The following is a 26,626-nucleotide window of genomic DNA, read 5'->3' on the forward strand; positions in this document are numbered from 1 at the left end:
GTTAGAATTACCTGACAAAGAGTTTAAGGCAGTCACGATAAGAAAGCTTCAATAAGCCATTACAGACATGCTGGAAACAGACGAAAAACAAAGTTTCGTCAAAAAAACCAACAACGACATCAAATCTCGGCAAAGCAGTGGAGACAAACAAGAACCAAGTAGAAATGTTAGAAGTGAAAAATGCAGTAACTCAAACAAGCAGCTCAGTGGCTGGACTCAACAGCAGGGAGGGGACAGAAATAACCCGTGAACTGGAAGACGGGCCAACAGATATTACCTAAACTGCACAAGAGAGAAAAGAGACTAAAAATTAAAAGTAACCAGAGCCTCAGGGACGACTGCACCTATAACTTCACTGAAGTCCCAGAAAAAGAGATGGGGCGATCTGAAAAAGTACTCAAGAATATAACGGTCGAAAATATCCTAAATTTGCCAAAAGACATAAACCTAGGGATTCGAGAAAGTTTAACAAATCCTAAATAGAATAAACCCAAGGAAATTCACACCAAGATGCACCATAATTAAACTTCTGAAAACTAATAACAAAGAAAAATCTTGAAAGCAGACAGAGAAAAATGATACCTTATGTATAATGGGGAAATAACTGGAGTAATAGTGTATTTCCCATCAGGAACCGTGAAGGCCACACACAATATATTTGGAGTAATGAAAGAAAATAACTATCAGTCTAGAATTCTATATCCAGCAAAAACATCCTGTAAGAGGGATGGCTGGATGGCTCAGTCGGTTAGGTATCTGCCTTTGGCTCAGGTCATGATCCCAGGGTCCTGGGATTGAGTCCCACATCGGGCTCCCTGCTCAGCAGGGAGCCTGCATCTCCCTCTGCCTGCTTCTCTCTCTCTGACAAAATAAATAAATGAGTAAAATCTTTATTTATTTATCTCTGACAAATAAATAAATAAAAATATATTCTGTAAGAACACAGAAAATCAAGATATTCTTGTATGAAAGGAAACCAAGAGAATTTGCGATCAGTAGGCCTATCCTAAAAGAATGGCTAAAGAAACTCTTTAAACAGAAAGGAAACAATAAAAGAAGGAATCTTAGAACACTGGGAAGGAAAAAAGAACACAGTAAGCAAAAATATGAATAAGTACAATGGGCTTTCCTTCTCCTCTCAAATTTTCTAAATTAAGGTTAACAGTTGAAGCAAAAATGACAATGCAATCAGACTTGGTTCTAAATGTATGTAGAGAAAATATTTAAGACAGTTATGTTGCAAGTGGGGGATGGTAAAGAGACATAAAAGGAAGTAAGGTTAATATATTTCATTCAAACTGGTATCACAGTAGATGGTGGTAAAGTTATATTTACAGAATACAATGCCTAGAGCATCACTTAGAAAGCTATGGAAAGCTCAAAAACAATTACAGGTAAATCCAAGTGGAATTCTAAAAATATTCAAATGACCCACAAAAAGGCAGAAAAAAGATAATGGATAGAAAAAACAGAGAAAACAAACATAAAACAAACAAAAGGCAGACATAAGCCTTAACACATCAATAATTACATTACAGCTAAATGGTCAAAATACCAGTTAAATGACAGAGATTGGCCAACTGGACTAAAGAGATCTTAAAAGACCCACTTATATTAGGTCCACAAAAATTGACTTCAAATAGTTACATAGTCAGGATGAAAAAAGATATGCAAATAATAACCACAGGGAGATAGGCATGGCTATACTGACATTAGACAAAGTAGACTTCAGAACAAAGAAAACTACCACAGAGAAGAACATTATATAGCAACAAAAGGTCAATCCACCAAGAAGAATAGCAACCTTAAATGTATATGCACCACACAAAAGAGGAGGAAAATGTGTAAAGCAAAAATGGATAGAACCAAAAGGAAAAAGAGACAAATCCACAATTACAGTTGCGCACTTCAACACCCCCATCTCAACAACTGATAGATAACTAGACAGAAAAGTCAGCAAGGATGTGGGAGAGCTCAACCAACAGATTCTAAGTGATATTCATAGAGCCTTCCACTCAATAACAGCAGAATACATACGCTTTCCTAAGTGCTCATGGAACATATAGCAAAATAGACCACACCCAGGGCCGCAAAACCACCTCAACACACTTAAAAGTGAAATGATACATAATGTGTTCTCTGACCACAACCGATTCAAATTAGAAATCCAAAACTGAAAGGTGACAGAAAGCTCCAAATACTTTAAAACTATAAAAGCACACGTCTAAATAATTCATGCATTAAAGAAAAAGTTTCAAAGGAAAATTTCCAAAGGAAAATTTTGTAAATACATGAACTGAATGAAAACAAAAAAGTAAAGCATACCGAACTTTGTGGGACACAGCTAAAGCACTGATAAGGCAAATATTTATAGCACTAAATGCATACATCAAATAAAAGGAATAATCTGAAATCAAAGTCTAAGTTTCTATCTCAAGAAGTGAGCAAAAGGAGAGGAAAATAAATCCAAAGCAAGCAAAATGTACTCAAAATGGATCAGAGATGTAAATGTAAAATGTGAAACTATCAAACTTTCAGAAAAACAACATTTTCTCATAGGAGGAAAATCTTCAGGGTCTTGAACAAGACAACCAATTCTCAGACTGGATGTCAGAAGCAGAAACCACACACAGAAAACAATGGATAAACCGGACAAGCATTTGTCCATGAAAGACCTGGTACAAGGATGAAAATACAAATCACAGACTGGGAGAAAATGCTCACAAACCACGTAGCTAACAAAGGACTAGAGGCTATAATGGAAAGAACTCCCGAAACTTAACAGTCCAGTTAAAGCATGAACAGAAGATGCAAGGAGACACTTCAGGAGGGACGACAGCCCAACGGCGGATCGCCAAGGGAAAGGCGCTCAACACCATCACCACTAACGGAATGTCCGTCAAAGCAGCGAGGCATCGCTACACACCTGTCTACACAGCTAAACTAACACCAAACGCTGGAGAGAGGACTGCTCACATGTTGCTGGTGGGGATGTCAAACAATGCAAGCTTTTGGGAAAAATGTGGCGGTTTCTTAAAAATCTAACCATGCAACAATCACACGACCCAGGGTTTGCACTCAGGGCATTTATCCTAGAGATATGAATGTGTGTGTTCACCCAAAAACCTATACACTGACGCTTGTAGCAGCTTCATGCACAACAGCCAGAAACCGCCAACAACCCAGATGCCCCTCAAAGGCGGGGCGTTCCACGCGCCGATGTGTACGTGCCACAGAACACCACGTAGCAAGTGGACGGGCGTGGACACACACAGCAACCTCTGCAGCCATGCCCAGGGAGGAAAGCCAATCCCGAAAGGCTGCGTGCTGTGGGATTCCACTTTGCACGACTGTCGCGATGACAACACGGCAGAGATGGAGAGCAGATCAGTGGCTGCCCGGGAGGGGAGCTGGGGGCAGGGGGAGGTCTGCGTCTAAGGAAGCACCACCCAAGGGATGCCCCCGGTGCCAACGGGAATACCTGCGTCTCCGCCGCATCGTTGCCAGCACGCTGGTCGTAAGAAGACAGTGGGGTTTTGCAGGATTTTGCAGCTGGGGATAAACTGGGTAAAAGGTACAGGGGGTTACGGGGGATTAACTATCTCTCACAACTGCAATTATTTAAAATGGAAAAGGTTTATTATTTTCCCAAGTACATGTGGAAAACAACAAAAAGCAGTTAAAGAGAGTTACCCATGTGACCGAGGACACGCAATTCCACTCCCAGGCTATGCCCAAACCCGACAGAAACCACATGTCCACACCCGTGTTCACAGCAGCACTATTTATAATAAGCAAGAAGTAGCACAAATGTCCACTGACTAATGAACAGATACACAAAGTGTGGTCCAGGCACGCACTGGAGCACCGTTCCGCCACGAGATGGCGTGAGGCTTGGGCATGTGTCGCAGCCTGCACGAGCACGAGATGCCTGGCAGAAAGCAGCGCGGCAGAGATGACCCCGTGTTGCAAGGGCCGGGGGGAGGAGGGGGATGCCAGTGGGGGGCAGTGGCATGGGCATGGGGTTTGTTCTGGGGGGACGAGAATGTTCCAAAATTGACCATGGTGTTGGCTGCACAATCCTGTGAATACACTGAAAAGAACACTGCATCGTACGCTTACCGCGGGAATCGTGTGGTCTACGAAACATGTCCCCATACATTGCTGGAAACACGAAAGCTCTGACCGGGTTCTAGGAAATTTTAAAAGCATCCATTTTCGAGTGATCCTCCCTGTGCCCCACAGAGAATAAGTAAATTATTGAACTATTTAAATGTTAGCCTTCTGCCATCTGCGTCTATTTTTAGAAGTGCTCATCATTTCCAGGGAGATTGAAATCGTAATTGTGCAGCGTTCTGAAGGAGCTCTGCAGCCCTCAGGAAACATCCCGGGTACAGAGTGGCCCCATGTCCCAGGCCAAGGGGGGCAGCCCAGATCCAGGAAGCTGACACCAGCCGTGCGCCCTGGACAGACCCAGCCTGGCCCAGCCCTGGGGGCCTCTTCTGGAAGGCACAGTAAGGTCACGGTTTCTGGAGTCGGTCTGCCTGATTGCACAGCCCGCCGGCTGCCCGTGCTCCTGCCAATTCTGGAATTCTGGAATGGCGACACGTGACGATGCCAGCCTGGGAATGGTGGGATTAAATGAGTGAGCCCAGGGCCCCACACGGGCCCCCCACAAAACAGGGAAATGTCAATGTCCTCCTTTGTCTCAAAAAGCCGCTGGAAGAGCTGCACACAGCAGCTTCTTCCAGACTGGGGAATCGGAGTGTCCCCACGTGAAAGCAGGTGTGCAAACAAAAGCCTGTGGCTACAGGCTCGTGGCGGCGCGTCCACACAGCCACAAGGTAGAAGCAACCAAAGGTCCGTCCACAGATGAACGGACAGCAAGACGCAGGCCATCCGCGCAATGCGATAGGACGTGGCCCTAAAAGGGAAGGGGGCCCAGAGGCACGCCGCGGCAGGCGATGCTTGCCAACCTGCTGCCACCGAGAAGCGAGACACACAAGCCACGTCACAAACCCAGAACAGTCGCGGCCACACAGGCAAGAAGCCGACCGGCGCTGCCAGGGGCCGGGACAGTGGACGGGCGTGGGCTCTCCGTGCAACACGGAGCCGGGGGCCAGACAAGCCCGTGAGCGCAGTCGCCGCCCCCGAACGGCTCCCCGTGCAACGGGTAAGTGATCACATGACGTCGCCTCCACAGTAATAAAGAGCCTCTGATTCCAACCAGCTCACGAAGGGTCAGAACCCGCTTCCTGGAGTCCGGGGCTGGGGGAAACTGGAACCAGGGCCGAAGGCCAACCCTTCCAGGGTGAGGGCAGAGGAGACAATCTCTCACCTTCAGCCTCCGTCCCAGCTGGCCTCCCAAAGGTGACTTCACACCACCTGCGGGGAGCAGCCAGGGTGTGGACGGACACCTGTGGTCTACACCGTGGCGGAAGCCCAGCTGGCAGAAATGTGACTTTATCTGATTGCCTGCTCCTCTGATAAGGAAACCGAGGCCTGGGGTCACAGCCAGGACCTGAGCGAGGACCCCTGAATGCCCTCTCTGTCTCTTCCTGCCCTGTCTACCCCCTCCCTCCGAGGGAAGCCGCTTGTTGAAAAGCAGGATGGGGCAGGAAGGTGGCCGTGGGCCGGGTGTTACGCATGCACGGCGGGGCTCCACCACGTCCACAAAATGCTCTTGAATGTCCTGCGCCCCCAGCTCAGTCAGCAGACGACAGGGCAGGTCACATCGGCTTACTCACGGTTACTGTGTAAAATTATTCAGGAGCGAAGTTAAAATATTAATCGTGCCCGCACCGTGACCAGTCCAAGCCCGAAACCCAACCTGGCAGCTCTGCGGGCTGTGTGCGAGCCTTCTGCGATCCGAGGGCAAGAACAATGGAGCAGCTGGCAGGGACACCACAGGCAGGCTAACAAACCCACACGGGGGTTCCCTCTCGGTAATCCGCTCCTCCTCCCCGGCCCCTCCATCAAACAAAGTCCTCCCCCAAGGACCCTGGACTTGGTCCTTCTGCTCGCTCCAGCCAAATCAGCAAGAGCAAAGGACAAGAGAAATCTGACACAGGAGGAGGACTCGGCAGCTTGCTCTCTCCCGCTGCCCTGGGAACCTGCGACCGACAGGAGACGGAGCCGGGCTCGGGGATGGGTGATGAGACAGATCAACAGCCAGTCAACCCCCAGACACGGAGTGAGGCCTGCCCACCACGTGACCACAGGTGGACTCAGCAGATCCCAAGAACGGTCCAGCTGAGCCCTGCTCAAATGATCAACTTGCAGACTCGTGAGATAAATAAATCAGGGGCCGCCAAATGACTGCCTGTGGGCCAAATCTGGCCCACAGCTTGTTTTTGTAAATAAAGTTTTATTGGAGCACAGTTGTGAACATTCATTTACATATTGCCTTTGACTGCTTTTTGGCTACAACAGCAAAGCTGTAGAGACACTGAATGGCATGTGAGTGTCAAATATTTACCATCAGGTCCTGAAACACAGTTTTACCCCAAGGCTTACAGGGGTTGGTTATGCAGAAAAGGTTAGTTACCTGACACAGCCCTCGATTTAATCGTTACTGACTCGGTGGGTGTTGCTATCTGATTCTCCAGATCATGAAACTGGGGTCACAGCAGTTAAGGATCGAACAAGACCAAGGTCACCATTGATGCATGGGCAGCATGCGGCAAAGTGGATTTCACCCCGGTTAGTCCACAGCAGAGGCCCTACCCACCATACTGCAGGCTTCCTAGAAAGGATCCCCTATTGAATTACTAACTTAATGAATATTCCCTCTCCTCCCAGGCACCCCTTCTCCGGCTTCAGCAAAAGATGGCCAGTTAAAATCTAAACTGAAGAAAAGCACACCACGTCTGGAAAATCCACGTGAGGGCAGAGAAGGCCCACATGGAGTAGCACAGTCCACCAACCTCAGCCCACCATCCGGAGCTCCGGGGGGATGGACGTGGGATGGGACGTCTGCCCCTCTGGGAACCCCCACAGGACCCTCCCTGTGAAGGACACACTGCCACCTGTCGCTGCTCCCTGCACATGGGTGACAGAGCTCCGGTGGCCCCAGGGCCAGGAGGGAGGGCTACTAAGAGAAGTAAGCCAGACAGAGAAAGACAAATACCGAAGGATCTCACTCACATTTGGAATCTAAATAAAAAACCAAACTTAAGTCAAAGACACAGACAGAGACTGTCAGTTGCCAGGAGCAGGGGGTGGGTGGTGGGCAAAGTGGGGGGAGGGGGTTCAGAGGTACAAACGTCCACATATACGATAAAAAAAAGTCCTGGGGATGTAATGCACAACAAAAAATAAAATAAAATGATTAGTCAAGCCACTACAAAGCTATAGTTTATTCTATGTGACAGTACTGTTCATAGAAGATACTTAACAAGATTTCATTTATTACGATGTAATTAAGTAAGTAAGCCTTGTCAAGAAATCATTTTTGCCTGAAAATGTGGACCAGCACGTATCTGGCCAGATGGTCTGTTTGCTCGGAGGCACTTGTTTCCTCCGGGGAAAGCACGATGCCCTCCCCGGGCCACTGACTGTGCAGCCGGTCTGGGGAGTCCTGCAGATTTCAGGCGGTCACGCACCCCGATGGCCTCAGGGCAGCGAGGACACCCCAGGGGGCAGAAAGCTGTCTGAACGTCTAGGGCCAGCAATGAGTGTTAAATACTACTACTGTTCCCGGACTACAGGTAAGCGCCTAATTCTTTGGGAGCGTAAACCCGGAAACTTTCACTCGGCTTGGTCTAAGTGGAGAGTCTGGGCCAGGGGCAGGGACAAGCCGCTCGGCCCCAGGGGCCTGGGGTCCAGCATGAGACCCACTAGGACCCCGGCCAGGGTTCTTGGCCCTCCTGAGGCCCAGCATTTCCCAGCCTCCTATCCCCCTGCCCTCTCGGGGCTGGGAGGGGCACTGAGCCCCGCCCTGGGGTAGAGGCTGCAGGGATGGAAGTGCTTGTCCCCCCCACCTTCAAAGAAGACTCTTGGCTGCTGAAACACAGGAAACTCGTCTGCAGGAAAGGGGGCTCTATCTGAGAATAAGGGGGGTGGAGGGGACAGGATGGGAAGGCCCGGGCGGCAGGGGACAAGAAACAAGGAAGCCGACTTCACCCCCATTAAGGAATGCTACAAACCACTGCTGTCCAACAGCCACGAAACTCGAGCACCAAATGTCATTTTAAAGTGTGGCCACGTTTCTAAAATCAAAGAAAAAGAAACCGTTGAAATCAATATTCGTAACATATTTTGTTTAACCCAATACATGCAAAATATTATCATTTCAATGTGTGGCACTAGCCATGTTGCAAGTGCTCGGTGGCCACACGAGGCTGGAGGCTGCCATACTCCGTGGCACGTTAGAGACGGGGCTGCCGGGTGCTAGCCTGGGTCCCCTCCTCAGGGGACGCGTGTGTCCCAGATGCTGGAGCTCAGGCAGCGCTCGGCACCGCCCCGCACGGACCGAGCACCGGCTCCGGCGGGCCCGATTCAGGTCCGCTCTGCCGCACGTGGCCCAGGAAATCGTGCCAAGTGTGGCCGACCAATCCTGGCACAAAATGAGTAATTGCAACATGGCTGCGAGTTCTAAAGGAGATAACACAGCCAAGCTGCTCCGATAAGCAACTGTGAACACACAGCATGCAACTTAGAGCCGGGGTCAGGACACCCACAGGAGACAGGTGAGCCCGAAGCCGGTCCCCAGACAAGCTTGGGAGCTGTGCCCGTGCCAAGAGCGGGAGGCCATGCCATCAGGGGCTGGGGCAGGTCACTCTGTGGACAGAGAGACACATGGGATCAAAACAAGAAAAACAAATGAGATGCAAAACCTGGCGATGGGAGAAGAGGTCACAGGAGGTGGGATGACCTGGAGGAGAGGATGCACACAGGAAGAGAGGAGGACTGACCACATCCAGTGAAAGGCCTCTCTGTGCCGCAGGCAACAGGCCGCAAGCAAAGTGAAAACATAAGCCAAACCACATGGACGGTGTATCCAGAATACACAGAGAACATCCAAAATCCGCAAAAAACAGAGAAATGACCCAACGTAAAGAAAATGGAATTCGGGGAAGTCAGGGCCAGAAAGCTGAGTGGCCACGAGCTGGGAGACACTCCGTGGACCCAGGCCAATGCAAAGGAACGGAATGTCCGGTCCGCACAGTGGGTCTGGCCAAGCAGACGGCAGCAAGCTCCGTGAGGACGGGGCGGCCCTCGCACCACGAGGGTGGGGCTGCAGCTCGGCACAGCCCCCCTGGAGAGCAATCCGGGGGACATCTGTGAGAGCGGGACCCCTGTCCCCCAGGCCGCAGCCCCTGAGAAGAGCAGCCCCCACAAGGATGTTCCCTGCAGCACAGGCTGAACGAGAAACAGAAGAGCCTCGACGGCACCAGCTTCGGCATTTCACAGGCTACTACGCGGCAGCGAAAACGTACAACCGGGAGCTTCGTGAGGAGACGGGACTTTTCTAAGCAGCTGCTGAGCACAATGGCACCAAGACAAAGCTTCCAGGGAGCAGGCCCTGTCCTCGCCCGCCTGCCCCCGCCCCACAAGGGCCGCCCCAGGTCCTGCTGGACCAGCAAACACGTCCCAACGCTGGCGGCTCACCAGATGGGTAAACAGCACATTGCTCAACCAGCCCACGTTTCGGGTCACGAGGCGATCAATCAGAAAGCACCCGATCAATTAATGAGCTTCACTGTGCAGGAGACATTCTGTCCCCCTTCTCCCTGTGACCCAGCACCATCCTCCGTCCCGCCCTAAGCCTGGGCTGAACCCACAACGGCGAGACACCCCAGGTTCCCAGGAAGAAGCACCTGTCCTCCTGGGAACGGGAACACTGGCCAAGAGAGGAGTCATACGCCACAATTTCTCCCACATACGGGGTCACCCCAGCTCTGTCCCCAGGCCTGAGAAGAAAGATGGGCCTCTTTCTGCTGGGTGAGGCAAGTAGGCAGGACAGTCTCAGCTTTGGAATCCCAAGATCAGGGTGGGTCTTGAATTGGTCACTGCTTTAAAATGTGCTTTTCAAAAATGTTTTAATTTAAATTCAATCTACTAACACACAGTGTACTAGTTTCAGAGGCAGAGCTCAGTGATTCATCAGTTGCGTATAACACCCAGCGCTCATTACGTCACGTGCTCTCCTTGATGCCCATCCCCCAGTTACCCCATCCTCCACCCCCTTCCCTCCAGCAACCCTCAGTTTGTTTCCTAGAGTTAAGAGCCTCTTATGGTCTGTCTTCCTCTCTGATTTCAGCTTGTTTTATTTTTCCCTCCCTTCCCCTGTGATCCTTTGTTTTGTCTCTTAAATTCCACCTATCAGTGAAATCATATGATAATTGTCTTTCTCTGATTAACTTATTTCACTTAGCATAATACCCTCTAGTTCCAACCACATTGTTGCAAATGGCAAGATTTCATTTTTTTGATGGCTAAGTAATAGTCCATCGTATATATACCACATCTTCTCTGTCCATTCATCTGTCCATGGACATCTGGGCTCGGCTATTGTGGACATTGCTGCTATAAACACTGGGGTGCAGGGACCCCTTTGGATCACTACATTTGTATCCTTTGGGGTAAATACCTAGCAGTACAATCACTGGGTCGTAGGGTAGCTCTATTTTCAACTTTCTGAGGACCCTCCATACTGTTCCACAGTGGCTGCACCAGCTTGCGTTCCCACCACAGTGTAAGAGGAAGGTTCCCCTTTCTCCGCATCCTCGCCAACACCTGTCGTTTCCCAACTTGTTCATTTTAGCCATTCTGACAGGTGGGAAGTGGTGTCTCCCTGTGGTTTTTGATCTGTATTTCCCTGTGTAAAACATGCTTTGTGAAAGCAAGGACTTGGATAGGAATTTGCACACCCATGCTCACAGCAGCATTATTCACAACAGCCAAAAGGTGCGTGTGTCCACCCACAGAGTAACGGATAAACAAGAAGTGGTCCGTCCCCACAATGGAGTGTTACTCAGCCTTGAAAAGGAAGGACATTCTGACACCTGCCACAACACGGACAGACCTGGAGGACAAGATGCTGAGCGAAATAAGCCAGATACAAAAGGACAACCTGCAGGACTCCACTTCCACAAGGTCCTTAGCGGAGTCAAACTCACAGAGACAGACAGCACGATGGTGGGTGCCAGGGCTAGGGGAAGGGAGTTAGTGTTTAATGGGACAGTTTCAGTTTGGGAAGATGGAAAGTTCTGGAGACAGATAGGGGGGGAAGCTGTGTACAACAACATAAATGTGCTTAAAACCACTGTGGCACACCTTAAAAAAATGATTAAGCTGGTAAATTTTATGTTATGAATATTTTACCACAACTTAGAGTGTTAAGTGCAAAATAGTGTTTTCACATCAATTTGCATTAAATTCTTCACTTATTATGTGCTTCTTCATGTCCCTCAAGTCTTTGCTCAGGGGTCACCTTCTCCGGGAGGCCTGCCCTGACCACCCTACTGAAAAGTGCAACCACTCCTCCCTCCAGGCCCCCAAAGCAAGCACTCCTTCTCTCCTGGACGGCACAGGGGATCCTGTATAATCTCCCTGACTCAGTTGTATTTCCCCTGGCTCAAATGCTGGTCCTCCAGGGCCGTAATATTTCCGTCTCCGATTTACTGTTGGATCCTAAGAGTCTAGAGCAAACAAAGAGACACCTGCAGGACGCATCACCCCAGGACAGCAGAATACACATTCTTCTCACGTGCACACGGAACATTCTCCAGGATGGACCAGGTGTTAAGCCATTAAAAAAGCCTCCATAGTGTAAAAAGGATTGAAATCACAAAAAGAATGTTCTCCAACCACAAAAGAATGAAATTACAAGTCAATAAGAGAAGAAAACATTTAGGAATTTACAAATATTTGAAAATTGAACAACACACATCTAAACAACCAGTGGGTCAGAGACTACATCACACGGAAACTGGAAAATACTAAGAAGGAAAAAGAAAGAAAGAAAGAAAGAAACAAACTAGAAAATATTTGAAATGTGTGAATAAGGAAACAAAATATAGCAAAACTTACGAGATAGAGTGAAAACAGTCCTTAGAAGATTTTCCGTTGTAAATGTCTATAATCAAAAGAGCAAAGATCTCAAATCAATAACTTACCCTCCCACCTGATGAAACTGGAAAAGGAACAACAAACTAAAGTGAGCAGAGGCGGGAAGGAATAAAAGGGTAAAATGAAAGTAAAAGAGAAGAGACAATCAAAACCACAATCGGGTTCTTTGAAAAGCTGAATAAAACTGGCAAATTTTTGGGGGCGCCTGGGTGGCACACCGGTTAAGCGTCTGCCTTCAGCTCAGGGCGTGATCCCGGCATTATGGGATTGAGCCCCACATCAGGCTCCTCTGCTGTGAGCCTGCTTCTTCCTCTCCCACTCCCCCTGCTTGTGTTCCCTCTCTCGCTGGCTGTCTCTATCTCTGTCGAATAAATAAATAAAAATCTTAAAAAAAAAAAACTGGCAAATTTTTAGCTAGACTGATCAAGAAAAATAAAAAGAGAAAACTCTCAAATTATCAAACTCAGATATGAAAGAAAGAACATTTCTACCAACCTCCTAGAAATAAAAAGGAGGATAAGGCAACACTGTGAACAACTGCACACAGAAATGGACAGACTTCAGGGAGACACAAAGTAACAAACGTGACTCAGGAAGAAACATACCTATAACAAGTAAAGACTGAATTAAAACCGCACACACAAAAAAAGCACCAGGCCCCGATGGCTTCACTGGTGAATTCTACCAAAACTTTAAGGAAGCATTAAACATCAGTTCATCACAAACCTTCCCAAAAAGTAGAAGAGAACACTTTACAACTCATTTTATGAGGCCAATATTACCACGACACCATCACAAGAATGCTACAGATCAATATCTCTTATGCATGTACATGCAAAGTGCTGAACAAAATACTAGCAAACTAAATCCAGCAGCATATGAAAAGGATTATAAACCATGACTAAGTGGGATTGATCCCAAGAAGGCAAAGTTGCTGTGACATCCAAAAATCAATTAATGCAATGCCCCATATTAACAGAACACAGGGCAAAATGGAGCTGAGCATCTCAATAGAGGTAGAAAAAGCACTTGACAAAATCCTGCACTGCTTCATGATAAAAGCACTCAACAAACTAACAACACGAGTGACTTTCCCCAACCTGATAATCAGGATCTACAAGACACCCACAGCTGACATCACAAGTAACGTTGAAAGACTAGATGCTTCCCCCTCAGACCAGGAGCAAGACACTGATGTCCTTTCTCACCACTTCTACTCAACACTGTGCTGGAGGTTCCAGGCAGGGCAATTAAGCATGACAATGAAATAAAAGTATCCAGGTTGGAGAGAAAGAAATAAAATTTCTGCTATTTGTAGATGATGTAATCTTGTACGTAGAAAATCCTAAAGAATCCACTAAAAAAATTATAAGAACTAACGAACATGATCAGCAAGATTATAGAATATACAATCAATATACAAAAAATGAATTGTATCTTTACACACTAATAATGAACTATTTGAAAATGAAATTAAGAAAATAATTTCATGGGGTGCCTGGGTGGCGCAGTCATTAAGCATCTGCCTTCAGCTCAGGGCATGATCCTGGCGTTCTGGGATCGAGCCCCACATCAGGCTCCTCCACTAGGAGCCTGCTTCTTCCTCTCCCACTCCCCTGCTGTGTTCCCTCTCTTGCTGGCTGTCTCTCTGTCAAATAAATAAATAATCCGAAAGAAAGAAAATTATTTCATTTACAATATTACTAAAAAGGATTAAAGTTTTAGGCATAAATCTAACCAAAAAAAGTGGAAAATTTATCATCTGAAAACTAGAAAACATCTCTGAAAGAAATAAAAAGACCTAATAAATGGAAAATCATCTCATGCTCATGAGTCAGAAGACTTCATGTTGTTCAAATGGCAATACTTACCAAAATGAGCTACAGACTCAACACAATCCCTACCATATCCCAGCTGGATTCTTTGCAGAAGTTGATAAGCTGATCCTAAAATTCATATAAAAATTAAAGGGACCCAGAATAGCCAAAGCAATGCTGAGAAAAGAAAAAACTCGGTTGGAGGACTCACCCTTCCTAATTTTAAAACTCACTACAAAGCAACAGTAAGCAATACAGTGTGGCAGTGGCATAAGAATGGACATAGATCAAAGGAAGAGACCTGAAAGTCCAGAAATGATGCCAAGCTGTTACGGCCAACTGATTTTCAACCAGCATGCCCAGCCAATTCAATTGGAAAGTACCGTGTTTTCAACAAACGGTGCTGGGGCAACTGGACGCCCACAAGCAAAAGAATGAAGCTGGATCCCTTCCTCACACCATATATAAAAATTAATTCAAAACGGCTATTACAGGGGCGCCTGGGTGGTTCAGTCAGTTAAGTGCCTGCCTTCAGCTCAGGTCATGACCTCAGGGTCCTGGGATTGAGCCCCATGTCGGGCTCCCTGCTCAGCATGGAGTCTGCTTCTCCCTCTGCCCCTCACACCACTCATGTTCTCTCTCTCTCTCTCTCTCTCTCTCTCTCTCTGTCTCTCTCTCAAATAAATAAGGAAAATCTTTTTTAAAAAGGCAAAATGGAGCATACATCTAAATATAAGAGTTAATAGCATAAAACTCTTAGAAGAAAACACAGGCATAAATCGTCAGGACCTCAGGTTAGGAAAATCCTTCTCAGATGTGACACTAAAAAATAAGTAACAAAATAAAAAAACAGATGGTCTCCATCAAAATGTAAAATTTTCATACTTTCAAGAACATTATCAACAAAATGAAAAAGACAACCCAGAGAATGTGACAAATTATTATCAAATTGTATATCAGATAAGAAATCTGTACCTAAAGAATTATTATAACTAAATAATAAAAGGAGCCCTCAAAAATAATTTAAAAATGAGCAAAAGATCTGAAAAGACATTTCACCAAGCACGATATACAAATGGCCAACAAGCACAGAAGGTGCTCAGATCATTCATCATGGAAGAAATACAACTAAATGAACAGGAAGATGCCACCTCATACCCCCAGCATTACTACACTCAAGACAGATAACAGCACGAACTGGTGAGGAGGTGTGCAAAGTGGAACCCCGGAACGCGGAGTGGTCCACCCACTGTGCAAAACAGTCTGGCAGGTCCTCAGAAGGTGAAACATCAGGTCACCACGTGACCTAGAGCTCCCACTTCTGGGTAAACAGCCAAGATCAATGAACACACATGCCCACATGAAAACTCATACGCTGATTTGAAAAAGCCAAAAAGGGGAAATAACTGATATGTCCATCAACTGCTGTAGGATGAATAAAATGTGATGGATCCGCATGACAGAGTAGTATTGGGCCGTGAAACGGGAACGGGGTTGTGATATGTGTTAGAACACAGATCACAGATGAACCCTGGAAACAGTCTGCTGAGTGAATGAAAGACCACACACCGCAGGATTTCATATCTCTGAGATGTCCAGACTGCGCAAACCCACAGAGGCAGAAAGGGGATGAGAGGTTGCCAGGGCTGGGCTGTGCATGCAGGAAACGGGGCGTGAAGACAAACAGGTTTGAGATTTGGAAGGGGGTGGACAATGAAAACATTCTAGAAGTGACAGTGATGACCACCATTGAGCAACTATATGAATACGTCGAAGACGACTGAATTGCATCCTGCAGATGGGAGATCTGTAAGATGTTTAAATATCTTGATAAAAAGACATATAAAAATATCAAAATGAAAATATCTCGATAAAAACATCTTACTTATTTATATATTTATTTGAAAGAGAGAGAGAGAGAATGAGTGCAGGGAGGGGGCAGAGAGAGAGAGAATCTCAAGCAGACTCCACACTGAGCACAGAGCCCGATGCGGGGCTTGATCTCCCCTGAGATCATGACCTGAGCCGAAATCAAGAGTCAGATCCTTCACCAACTGAGCCGCCCAAGCTCCCCAATGCTTTATTTTTGTAAACAAGTCAAGGGCAATGCCCGTCATGGTGGCACTCATGGCACCGCCCCAGACCCTAGGACACGCGGACACACAGGACGGACAAGGGGCCCGCCCTCTTGGACTTTGCTGCAGTGGAGGGAGGAGGGTGATACGCATCCAAACCAACACAGGAGAGCATGAATTTCGGTCTAGGTGCCTTGGGACCCTCGTTCACACCTGCATGGGGTCTCCTACCCTCCAGTGCCTCCTACCAGCCCTGGGTCCCCTTCCCATGGACACAGCAGGGAAGAGGCCTAATGGAGCGTTAGCAACACGTCTTCTCCCCTGGAGAAGGTGTCCCCCTTTCAGCTGAAGCCTAGGGAAACTCAATTCTCCCCAGGGCTGGGCAGAGAGGGACTATGGGTACGTCAACCCTTGCTCTGGGGGCCTTCTGCATTCATACTACTCAAGGACCAGTGCCCCAAAAAGCCATACTGAGCGACAGTCTCCTCCTGGGGCCTCCCACCTCCATCCCTGCTGTGAGGGGGTGAGCTCGGACACCATTACGAGTTCACCAGAAAAGGTCCACCTGTTATTTACAGAGTAAAGAAGCTACTAGAGTTTGCAAAGACATCCCAGCTTGGCCAGGGATCGTTCAGCAACAAAGCATTGTAGTAGGGTTTAAACAGGAACAAATCAGAACTTAAACCACCCTTAACCCCAGGGCTCAGTCCCCAGTTCTGCCTCCTCGAATGGCATAAACACCAGAAGGGAACTCACTGTCAGGGCCTTACTGCCCCCAGAGGGGCCGGGGCCAAAGTGGGGACAGAATATAAACACAGGCGCTCCATTCCACACTTGGTGACAAACGCCCCCTTGAGAGACGTATTCATTCAACAAACATCTATCCAAGCTTGGGAAGAGAGGGGGCAGGATGGGGGCAGCCAACAGCGGGGGCCCTGTCTGCAGAGGGTTTCATCTCATTTTAAAAAGCTGCCTTTGCTGCCCCCACCTTACCCTGCCAGAAACTACGCAGAGCTTAGTGGGGAAGCCAAGTGCTAGACCCTCCCCCAGGCCAGGGAGCAAGCACCCCTATCCACCAATGCCCCCGGGGTGCACTCGTGCCCCCGGCCACCACCCCAAGCCTGGGCCTCCCCTGAAAAGCTAAGCGTCTGGTCCACAGGACAACCAACTTCTTTTTCCATGATCCCCAGGGCTCAGGTGGGCCTCCGGCCCCTCCTCTAGCGAGAGCCCCAGAGGAAACATGGGGAGGGAGAGGCCAGGCCAGTGCCAGCCGCCCCTCCCACACAGGGGGTGACAGGAGCTGCTCCTCCAAGGTCCCAGGGACAATGTTCACCCTGAAACAACTGTCAGGGCTGCCCGGGCGGCCTGAGGACCAAGCCAGTGGGCTGGGATGGGAGACAGCTGGACGCCTAGCAGGCTGCGTGCTCCCATCTGCAGCCACGGAGGTCACACGACCCCCACGCTCCCTCCTTCCAGTGGCTCTGTCCCCTGGTTCCTTGCACACGTGGACACCCTCATGGGGGAACAGCCTTCTGGCCTGACCAGTGTCAGCAAAGGAACCGCCTGGGTCCCCAGCTGGTGACCTCAGACATCTCTGCAAGTTACACCTTTAACAGCAAAGGGTCCCGCCCCTATCAGACCCCAACGGTGGACTGAGCCAGCTGCCTGCCTCCCCTGAGCCTGGATCCCACCACCCTAAACTCTGTGTCAGCAGGCCTGTCCCTTGGGGCGGGGACCCCCACCATAGCCCCCTATAGCCCCCAACTAAACTTGACAGATGCATCCTAATGACAAGAAAAAGGACAGGCGTTGCTGGAAACATCCACCAGACTAAAGGGTGAAGCCAGCTTTCAAACCCACACCCTGTGCAAATGGCTGGTCCCAGGCTTTTTCCAGGGGTCCTCAGCGTGTGGCCCAAGGAACCCTAGGGGTTCCCCAAAGCCCTTTTAGGCCTCTGTGAAGTCAAAACGTCCTCACAGAAATACTAAGGCATAGCATCTTTTTGCTCGCACCCCTTCCAAGTGTGTTGTGGGGTTTTCCAGAAGCTGCACACAGCGGCCAGGCCCTAGCAACAGGCTCAGTGCAGAGGCAGACACAAGAATCCAGCCATCTTCTGCTAAACCAGACACGAAAGGGACTTTGCAAAAATGTAAGCCATGAGATTCTTCTCACCAAAGCTTTTCTTGTTCTGGAAAATAGCTGTTTTTCATAAAAATGTTATTGACATTAACATGTATGGGTTTATTATTGTTATTTTTAAAGGTATTACTATTTAAATATTTTTACTTCTCTTTTTAATTGTCTAATAGGATACGTACGGGAAGATACAATGCATATGAACCAAAAGCTCTCTGGGGTCCCAAAAGTTCGAGAATCCTTGCGCACTCCCGCGGGGAGGGCAGGGACAGGTGCAATTCTGCACAGCAGAGCGAGTGGCTGCCCAGTGCAGGGTCCTGCCTCAGCCACGTGACCTTTAGCTGTTAGGTAAATGCCCTCTGCCTTGGGTACCTCCCCTGGAGTGTGGGGGTGATGTTTGGAGTGCCCAGGGCTGCGGGAAGGATGACATCCGAATCTGGAGAGCACTTAGGGACCAAGGTGCCCCATACACTCTCTATGACCAATATTTTCATGATATAGTCACTGAGACGGTCCACTGGCAAAGAGACAGAGGGTCCAGGGCTGACCCCAGTGTCCCCACAATATAGCCCCTTAACCTGGTCCGAGCGGGTGTCCATCCCCCGCAACCCAAAGACACAGGCAGATGGAACGAGACGGAAGAGCATCCGTCCAGCAAGAATCCTGCCAGACTCAGCCCAGAAACCCCGGCCGGTCACTCAGCTGGGAACCCGACTGACGTCCCCGAGGCCAGGCCTGAGAGCAGCCCGCAGGCTGGCCCAAGTCAGAAAACCTCTGACTGAGGCCAAGAAAGCACAGCCTGGGGCTGACCAACTCGTGGCTTCGTGGAGCTGACCGTGCGCGCAGGAGGGAAAGTCTGGAGCCACCAGGGATGGCTGGTTCTGTACCCGTGATGCCTTCCAGCCAACACAATGTTTTCAACAAACAACCCCCACCCTGGGGTGACGTCACATCAAGAGCCCCTTCAGGACTCTGAGACCCAGGTCCTTTCCTGGGGCCTGGTCTGCCTGGGGCCCTGCTGGAAGCAGGGTCAAATGCCTATAGGCCAGGCCCCCTATGGTGGGAGCACAGAACACCATGGAAATCAGGAAGAAGACTGGGGGGGGGGTGCAGGAAAAGGCCTGAGCGGTGGCAGCTGTGCTTGCTCTGTGTTCTTAGGGGTCCAAGTGAGACAGCAGACAGTCCCCTCTGCCCCCACAGGGCGTTCCTGCCCCCCAGAGTCCCAGGCTGGCCTTCAGCTCTCTCAGGATGTGTGACCCTCTCCCTGGGCCCAGGCCCTCCAGGACCCACCAGGCAGCTGCATCCTGCCCTTCTGTGAGTGTCCCCGGAAAGCACCTGGTCCTAGGTCCTGGCTCCCTGCCCCTCCCTACCCTGCCCCGGAATCTGGGTGTGGTTTCTGATTTCTCAACCCAGGGAGGAAGGGGCCAGAACCCCAAGCAGGGACACTCTGGAGCAGGACACCCAGTCTGCAGGACTTGGCTCCTGAGGGAACATTCAGGTGGCATCATCTGTCACTACTGTCACCTAGGTGTCCACACTGTCCCCAGGGTGGGACTCACCTGCAGGAGCCCTGAGGGTGGGGCAGAATGTGGCCCATTTCTCTCTCCTCCCGGACATGGGGCTTCCAAGAGGAGTGTGGACCCTTCACAAGGGGCCAGTCTGAAGAGAACCAGTCTCCAGAGGTTTCTCGGTGTACAAAGGCCTCTGGGGTCCCCCGTCCCCAGCAGCCCCTCCCACCTTCAGTCCCCTCCAAACCGGGTGTGGGGGGCCGTGGGGAAGGGCTCCCGATACCAAACACAGGATGGTAGCTTAGCCAAGTCTTTAATGAAAACCCCAGAAACACCCACCGCCCGTCGGCTGAGAGGGGCGTTCCCGGGAGAACGGTTACAGGGCTCGAGCTCACTGCCTTCTCGATCCGCACCTGATTTTGGGGGATACTTAGCGACTTGAGGTCACAGGAAAATTTTTTAAAGTCAATTTATGTACATTTTCCTTGCAGAGAAATATGCTAGATCCATGAATAAAGGACCGGCCAGCAAGAAAGTCTATTCCGTCAGGATAACTCTCTTTGGGGGGCGGGGGGGGTCGCAGCAGACCTTCCAGAAGGCAAAGGAAATGAACAGTCCCCAGAGGTCCTCCACCTGTTTGCCAAGGAAAGGAGGCTGTCACGTCCCTGGTGCGTTAGACAGCAGAGGACACAGCTCGAGTTGGCCGACAGTTACTTCTAAAGTGCCAATATTTACCTCCCAGATGAGGTTCTCCAGCCTCTGCAAATATTGAACCCTATGAAGAATAATTCTAGATGTTGACTTAAAAATGCACGGGAAGCCTCGTTCGATGGGTACGACCAGAATGGGGAGCGAGCGGGAAGGCGTCCAGGGTAAGATCTGGTCAGCTTTGCAATTTTTCACACAGAATGGTGCAGGAAACACGTAAGGGGGCACACCGTTTTTAAAAACAATGCTATTAGGGAGCTGAGAGGCAAAAAAAAAAACAAAAAAAATCTCTTTGAAGAAACTTGCCCGGCCAGACACGGCCTCTGCAGGTCTGCAATGATTATCCACCTAATGGATGCCTCCCGGTTGTGTCCCCTCAGCCGCCAGCTCAGGACGCGCCAGCCATCCTTCCCACCGAAACCTTGAGCATTGCTCAGTGTGTTCCCAGGACTCCTGAACGTGCAGACCCTCGGGGGGCTCCAGTTCTGCCTCTCTGGCCTCAACCAAAATTTCTGGGGGTGGGGGGGTGGCCAGGAGCACCCCACCCCTGAGGTCCAGCGTTTGAAATCTGCAGCTTTCACATTAGGAAAGTGGCCTGATTCAACGCGCACACCCCTCACTGAGCCACCCTGAGAGTCCTTGGCAAACCCCACAAGGACAATTTTCCCACACTGTCCCAGTCTGTCACTTGGCGCAGGCCCCACCCCCTCCCTGCACTGACATCTGGCAGCCAATCACCAGGAGTCCTGCTCTCCACTGCGGCTGAACACAACTCCTAGCAGTCCCACAGGCTTTTGACGGGCTTCATGTCCCAGAAAGAGACACAGGCCTCAGCTGCACACCAGGGTCCCGACCCTCAGCTCTGGGCAGGCTCTCGGATCTGCCCCAGTACCGCGCTCACCTTCCCCCTCCCCCATTAAGGTTGGAAACCCCCTGAGGGGTAGGAAGGCTCATGCCCAATGCAAACTCATCCCCCAAAGACTGACCTCGGGATTCCCACTCCTCGAGACAATGACAGTCACATTCCCTAGCCACTCCAAAACATTCCTTGAATCTGCTTCCAGAGAAAATAAAAGGGCCTATCACATCAAGAGGTCTGATGAGAAACTCTGGTTTTCATTCGCCGACAGTAGCTCTTTCCGGAAAGCAGTTACAAGAGGAGTAATTGTGAACCAGATGAATTTTCCTGCGGGGTCATCTGCTTGCGCGCCTCGCCTCGTGTGGCAGGCACGGGAGACAGAGGGCTGGGCTGGCTCTCCCCAGCTGCTTGCAGTCTCAGCAGCCCCACTCCCTAGCTGTGTGGCCTGGGGCTAGTGGCCTCCCACCTCTGAGCTTGGGCCTCCTGATCTATGAGACGCGCAGCTCTCTCTGGAGCTGAGGCCTGAATGAGGTTATCGATAGCAAGAGTGCCCTGCAAGGCCTGCTGGGAGTAACACTGAGCAAGTGGGAATACTGGCTGTCCCCTGCTGTGGCTGCCGGCACTGTCAGGGGTCCCCCACTCTTGGAACAAGAACGAGACCATTTCGGCCAAGGTCCCAGTGCAGTGCAGGCAAAGAAATGGTTGGATGACCCAGACCTCCTACAGGTGTTTCCATATCCCCGTCCCCCTCCTCCCCCAGGCTAGGCTGGAGACCCTCTCTGTGCCCTACAGCACCCAAAGGTCACCTCTATCACAACCCTGGTCCCACTGTGCATGAACTAGCCCACCCCTTCTCCTCCCCTCCTCGCCCAGAAGCTCCCGGGGTGGGGGTGGGGCAGTCCCGTGGACAGCTCCTGGCCTGGTACTCAGGGCAGGCCCTCTGATGTGACACACACAGAAAATGTGACCTACCCTAGATCACGTCAGACCATCAGAGAAGGGCAGGCCCTTCACTGGGCAGGAGCGTCAGGTGCAGGGGCCTCGTCACAAGAGTCACGCAGCCTGGGGATCCAGGCTGTAAGCCCTTCGCCCAATCAGTCCACCGTCTTTCCACAAGCACCCAGGCGAAGGGTTGGGGACTCCAAAGATTTTTCTTAAACTGGCTTTTGTTTGGGGTGCTTTCCTCCCCACCTCCTCGGTCAAAGCTGAGAATTCAGTAGGTTTGCAGAGATCACTTTGAGGAAGGTCATAAATGTCGTGTTGCCCCCCCCCACGGGCTCAAGACAATGGGAGGCTCCAGGGGAGGCCGTAACTGCACATTCCCCCTCCCCGCTGCGGGCTTTTCCGGCCACACCCCTCCCTCCCCGGGGCTTCCCAGGGAGGGATTCTGGGCTCCACCAGCCTCCGGTGGGGCTGGGCCTGCAGATTACACAGCAGGAGGGGGGAGTGCCTGAGAAATGAGAGTTCAGGGGTCATGGGGCTAGGACACAGGCGGGAGCTTCACCCCCAGGATTCCTTTGGCGCAGGAGGCAGATTGTGGCCTCCTTAGCAACTCAACTCCCAAAGCTGAGCGCCATTTTGGAAAACCCCCATTACTCACTCGAGATGACAAGGACAGCAGAACTCTGTAAATTGGCCCTCTGACATAGTCGCGAATAACGCCAGTAAAATAAAGAATTACTTTTCTATAAAAATCCGTTTTTCCTAGGGTTTTCCCGCGTATTGGCCAACTCCTGCATGTTTTCCTTACTTTCAAGCTTTTTCTTCCACCTCGCCTGCTCCCCCACCACGGATGGAAAGAACTGCGATGCTATCTGAGGACTGCTTTATCTCCTGCTGGTGGCATGCCTCACATCTGACCCTTGACCCCGGATGGCCAGGGCGCCCTCCAGACAGGGCCCTCCAGAGGCCCGGACCAAGGCAGCAGCAGAAGGCGACCCCTACAAGTCAGCTGGGGGGCCCCCAAGAACTGGCCCAAGAACTGAACGAGAGCCCCTGGGGAACTCTGCTGTATCTGAACAGGGCTTTCTCAAGCAAATGACGCTGGCAGAGGGTAGGCGGGAACATCCCCCCCCCCCCCCCCCCCCCCCCCCCCCCCNCCCCCCCCCCCCCGCCCCCTTCCCCAAACGTGATGGGATTTGTTCAAAGCAGCCCAGCAGAGTCCACAGTGCCCACTGGGAGCTGCCTTCGTTGGCAAAATCACCCCCTTCATCAAGCACTCCTGTTGACACTTGAACAGCTGCAGCAACTTCCCTGCGGGCCCAAGGGAGCCCCTGGCTTTCCACCCAATTCCTCCTTCCTGGAAAACCAGGAACTCCTAGCAGGGTGAGGGCACCGGCTTCCTTCAGCCACTGTTAAGACAGCCTAATTCCGGGGCGCCTGGGTGGCACAGCGGTTAAGCGTCTGCCTTCGGCTCAGGGCGTGATCCCGGCGTTATGGGATCGAGCCCCACATCAGGCTCTTCTGCTATGAGCCTGCTTCTTCCTCTCCCACTCCCCCTGCTTGTGTTCCCTCTCTCGCTGGCTGTCTCTATCTCTGTTGAATAAATAAATAAAATCTTTAAAAAATTAAAAAAAAAAAAAAAGACAGCCTAATTCCTATTCAGACAAGGGTCTCCCTCTGGCCTCCCTAAGGATACCAGCACCTCGGGGGCAAAACTCCACCTACCCCCTTCTTAACAGCCCCTAGCAAAGCCATCTTGACTCCCCCCCCCAAGAATGACCATGGAACCCCCAGTGGGCACGAATCTCCAGGCCACCGCAGCCTTCTTATCCCCCACGAGCCCTGTGAAAACTGGGGTCTCAAACGCAGCCACCCCCCGGGAGTCTCTGGACACGCCGAAACCCCCAGGTCCAGCAGGTCCTCCCTGACTCTCCTGTAACAGCAGTGCACCTGGGTCCAGGCAGAAACCAGGGGCGATAGCCACCCCCCCGGCAGGGCAAGCAGAAGGGGCGAGGGGCGAGCGCCAGGTAGAGATCGAAGCGCTGCCCTCAACGGAGGGCTTCCGAAATTACCTAATTCTTAGAGCTTAATTTAATTAGAGGACTGACCTCATTAATTCGAACTTGAGTTTCGAACAAAAAAAAAAGAGGTCACGAAACCATCCAATTTACTACCTCCAATTTCCAGGTGGAAACCACTTCATTTCTGGAAGGCCTCTGAGGACTCCCAGGACCGTGCCCACAGCTGCCGGCCCACCAGGCCCCCACGTACCGCGACCTTAGCTGCCTAAGCGCCTTCCTTCCAGCTGCCCAGGGTCGCTTTAAAAGCTCCTCCACGAACTGCATGGCCAAGAGCACCGGCCTCGCCCCCTTTGAACGCCCCCAGCCCCATGGAAACACAAACCTCGCCTGCGTGCCCGCCCTCGAATCCCGAGCACAGCGGTGGAACCCGCGCGACAAGGTCCACCGAGGGGCCGCACCCTCCGAACCCGGGCGGCGAGGTCCACCCCGGCCCCTGCGCTCTCCGAACCCGGGCGGCGAGGTCCACCCCGGCCCCTGCGCTCTCCGAACCCGGGCGGCGAGGTCCACCCCGGCCCCTACGCTCTCCGAACCCGGACGGGGAGGTCCACCCCAACCCGCACGTCCTCCGAACACAGGCGGCGAGGTCTATCTACTGCGCAGCCGCACCCTCCGAACCCGGGCGGCGAGAGCCACCCGATCCCCGCACCCTCCGATCCCGGGCGAGGTCCTCCACGGGGGTCGCACCTGCTTGCGCAATCCAGCGGCCCCAGCTCCGGTGGCGAGTGAGCGGTCGGTGTCTCCTGGCGCGCCCCGCTCCCCGGCAGCCCTGCGGAGGCGCCTGGGCCGCGGGGCTGCGCGGGCGAAGCTGCCCGGCCTCCGGGAGGAGGGATGCCCGGGCGAAAGTTGCCAGGGAAACTTGAGCAACTCGAGCGCGCCGGTGCCAGCCTCCTGCATAATTCACGGGCGGCGACGGGCGGGCCGCCGGGGCCCCTCGCCTGCACTAGTCCGGTCCTCCCTCCCCAGTCCCGGCCAGGGCGCGCAGAGGGCAGGTGGGCACCAGGCGCCGGCACTGCGCGACCCCAGGACCGGGGGGCCCGACCCGCGACCCCCCGGGCCTGAGCCGGGTACTCCGGCTCCGGCCTCCCGGAGCCCGCTGCTCCAGCCGCGCGCACCTGGATGGGGGCCTCTGTGAGCTGGCTCGGGGCTGGGTGACCGCTGCAGGGTCTCTGGGGACCCTGTGACCGCGGCTTGGGTCCCCGCCCCCCGCGCGCCCCCTGGCGGCCCCGAGCCCGCTCCTCCGCCAAGCCTGCGGACCCGAGTCCCCAGGCCGGCGGGTGGCGACCGAGGGCAACCAGACCCCCGCCAGGCGGTGGAGGTAGGTCTGTGCTGCCCCAGCGGGAGGCGCGGGGCACACTAGCGGTGAGGGGGTTCGTGAGACAGGAGGACGAAAAAGGTGCTCCTGCGCTCTGCGCCCACGCCTCTTGCAAAGCGTTTTAAACCGGCCCCTACCCCAAACGAAGCCGGGGAGGGGGGGAGGTGTCGTTACAGAGAAGCGATCCCCACCCGGACGCGCGGAACCCTCTTCCCAACCCCCCATCCCCCGCTTCAGTACTGCGCTTACCCGGTAGTTGGTGCTCCTGTAATCCAGACGCACCCAAATGCAGCGGGTGAGCAGGGTCGGGCGCCCAGGGGCCACCTACTGTCGTTCCGGGCCACCCCCGGCCCTCTCCCGCAGCTTCCCGTGCCCCCCGCATCCGCCTTACCTTGCTCCGGCGGCCGCTCGGGAGTCGGGCGGGGTGAGAGCCCCCGGGGAGGGCCGACGTCCGCGCGCACCTGGTTCGGCCGCGGGGACCCGAGCGGCGCCGCGCCCAGTCCGGCCGGAGCGCGGGAGTCGCTGGAGCCGCGGCCGCTCAGGTGTCGGGGGGTGGGGTGGGGGGCGCCGCGGCCCCGNGGAGACGGCGGGCGCCGGGGGCCGCCTCCGCCCGCCGCCCCCCCGGGCTGCGTGGCTCGCCGCCCCCCTTCCCGGAGCAAGCCCTGGGACCAAAAAGTCCTTTAATTTTGTAAAGCCCGGTTCGCTCTGCGCGATTATCCCGAACACAGCCGGCTCCCGCCCCAGAGTATTTATGTTAATTGGATTCAGAAATACAGAGGCCGACGGCTCAGCACCGCGTTTGCAGAGCTGATGAAAACTTTGTGCCTGGGCCGTACGCCGCCATCTGCCTCCCAGGCCACCTTCCACCTGGCGCCTTCCTTCCACCGTCCCACTGCCCTCCCAGCAAGGAACGATTCGGGGTGAGGGTAGGGGAATAAAAGCCAACCGCTCAGATGAATCCGAAAGGCGGCAAAAGGCAGCCTCCAGGGACGCCCAGGAATCCTGTTATTATCCAGGGCTTGGGGATTGCCAGGTTTGCCAAAACCCAAAGGGGGGTTGTCATGAGCCCTGCCCCCCCGCCCCGCTCCCAGCTGTGAAACGGTGGATTTACTC

At 52.2% G+C, this 26,626-nt stretch overlaps 1 protein-coding gene across 1 annotated transcript in view; it reads right to left on the minus strand.

Moving 5' to 3' along the window:
- LOC100467244 (SH3 and multiple ankyrin repeat domains protein 3) overlaps positions 1 to 26,008 on the minus strand; it is a 296,215-nt gene extending 270,207 nt beyond the window's left edge. Inside the window, exon 1 of the mRNA XM_034644850.1 lies at positions 25,905 to 26,008. The gene's annotated coding sequence lies outside the window, so the exon portion shown is untranslated. The remainder of the gene's footprint in view (positions 1 to 25,904) is intronic.
- Between the last annotated feature and the right edge of the window lie 618 nt (positions 26,009 to 26,626).

Source organism: Ailuropoda melanoleuca, chromosome 16, assembly GCF_002007445.2.
Source record: "Ailuropoda melanoleuca isolate Jingjing chromosome 16, ASM200744v2, whole genome shotgun sequence".
NCBI classification, from domain to species: domain Eukaryota; kingdom Metazoa; phylum Chordata; class Mammalia; order Carnivora; family Ursidae; genus Ailuropoda; species Ailuropoda melanoleuca.